The sequence below is a fragment of the Rhinopithecus bieti genome, unplaced genomic scaffold (genome assembly GCF_001698545.2).
Source record: "Rhinopithecus bieti isolate Rb0 unplaced genomic scaffold, ASM169854v2 scaffold_35903, whole genome shotgun sequence".
NCBI lineage: Eukaryota > Metazoa > Chordata > Mammalia > Primates > Cercopithecidae > Rhinopithecus > Rhinopithecus bieti.
The window spans coordinates 1,052,370-1,054,650 of NW_016815549.1; the positions used below are offsets into that span (position 1 = coordinate 1,052,370).

Sequence of the window (2,281 nt, forward strand, 5' to 3'; positions counted from 1 at the left end):
TTTTTTTTTTTTTTTTTTTTTTTTTTTTGCTATCTCAAGAGATTGGACTAGTAAAATTTTGTTTCTTTAATGCTGAAAAACTTAACTAATAAATCACTAGTTCATAACTAAGTATAACGGAAATCAGTAGATGAAGAGTAATTTCATTGAAACATGGGTAAAAAAAGTAGTTCTTTATGTTTTACACAGGTAATTAATTACTTTGTAAGGCTCGAAACTTTAGGACTGGTCATCTCTGATTTCACACAAATAAAGGTGGAGCACCAGTCTGTTACAGCCAGGCTATACTCTTATACCTATTGCAACTTTTCTTCTTATATACCTAGGTTGCATTTCTTAGCTTTTACGACAGATGACACACTTTTAGTTTAATAGCTTCCCCCAAATTAACATACTTTTAATATGTGAAAGTAATCTAACAATTGCTTTATTAAATCATAACATTATTTATATTAGAGTTCTGGCTAATTTACAAACCACTAGAAAATGAAAACTAATGTAATGAAAGGTAAACCTCCTAAACTCAACTTTTGCATGAATTTTAACAGACAATAAGAGGCTTATCAAAAATTACTTTCAAAGTATTGTTAATAAATGTTAGTAAAAGCATCAAGTCAGAAAGACAAATACTATTACCCAAAGATTTAAAACTGAGTTTCTTAAATTTATCTATCGCTACGTGGTAAATTTTACACACATTAAATATAAAGACAGCAGTTTTAAGTTCACCACAGGACTAAGTTACTAAATTAATGTGTCACTAATACATGTTTTGCTACTTTTGAAATCCTCTCTACTACACTCTTATCTGAATTATGACAACTAGATAAATTAAAGCAAAGATTTTCTGTAACTTTCACCAGCTGAACTTTTCCAACTGACTTTCAAAACATTCCATAATTCATTTAACGTTTGGATCTCAGGATGCCAGAGAGATTGTTAATTAAATAATACACTCAATTCTGGAGATGTGCAAGAAATATGAAGAAAATGACCCCTAGAACACTATAAAAAAATTACCCAAACTTGTGATAAACAGAAAATTTTTAAAGCACTCAGAGAAAAAAGAAACATTAAATATAGCAAACAAAAGATAAGTATGACATCAGTTTTCTTGTTGGAAACAATGCAAGTGAGCAGATAATGGAGCAAAAACTTTAAAGTACTGAAAGAAAAAAAACTGTCAACCTAGAATTCTATACTCACTGAAAGTGTCTTTCAAAAAGATACTTGCACACGCATATTTATAGCAGCACAATTTGCTATTGCAAAAATATGGAACCAGCCCAAATGCCCATCAATCAATGAGGGGATAAAGAAATTGTGGTGTGTGTGTATATATGTACACACACACATATACAATGGACTACTACTCAGTCACAAAAGGGAATGAAATAATGGCATTTGCAGTGACCGTGATGAAACCAGAGACCATTATTCTAAGTGAAGTAATGTAGTAACAGAAAACCAAACACTGTATGTTCTCACTCACAAGTGGGAGCCAAGCTATGAGGATACAAAGGCATGATACCAGTGGACTTTGGGAACTCGGGGGGAAAGGGGGAGATGGGTAAGGGATAAAAGACTACAAACCAGGTAGAGTGTATGCTGCTCAGGTGAAGGGTGCATCAAAATCTCAGAAATCACCACTAAAGAACTTGTCATGTAACCAAACACCACCTGTTCCCCCAAAAACCTATGGAAATAAAAAATAAAATAAAAGCAAAAAATTAAAACTTTCAAAATGAAAGTGAAACAAAGACTTTTTCTAATATGCAAAAACTGAAGGAATTTATTGCCAGCAAATGCTATGATTTAAATATCACCTCCAAGCCTCATGTCGAAATTTAACTGCCATTGTGATAGTATTAAGAGGTAAGACCTTTAAGAGGTCATGAGGGCTCCAACCTCATATCACAGGAGTGGGTTCCTGATAAAAGGATAAGTTCAGCCCCATTTCTCTCTGTCTAAAGCACTCTCGCCTGCTCTTACCCTCCTCCTCATGTGATGCTTTCTGCCATGGCATGACCCTCACTACATGCCAGTGCCATGCTTTTGGACTTCCCAGCCTCCAGGAACTGTAAGTCAAATAAACTATTCTTTATAAATACCTAATCTATGTCATTCTGTTATAGCAACAGAAAACAGACTAAGACAGAACAAAATGTGGATCCATTCAAGGGAACAAAGAGCACCAGAAATAACAACATTTGTCTTATTATTTAAATATCTTTAAAAGATAACTGTTTATAAACAAAAATAATACAAAACATTGTAGAGC

At 33.3% G+C, this 2,281-nt stretch overlaps 1 protein-coding gene across 1 annotated transcript in view; it reads right to left on the bottom strand.

The window, feature by feature from the left end:
* The window catches only part of KIAA0232 (KIAA0232 ortholog), a 64,971-nt gene extending 63,293 nt beyond the window's left edge, over window positions 1-1,678 (bottom strand). The window contains 1 exon segment of the mRNA XM_017853402.1: window positions 1,594-1,678. The gene's annotated coding sequence lies outside the window, so the exon portion shown is untranslated.
* Window positions 1,679-2,281: the final 603 nt, after the last annotated feature.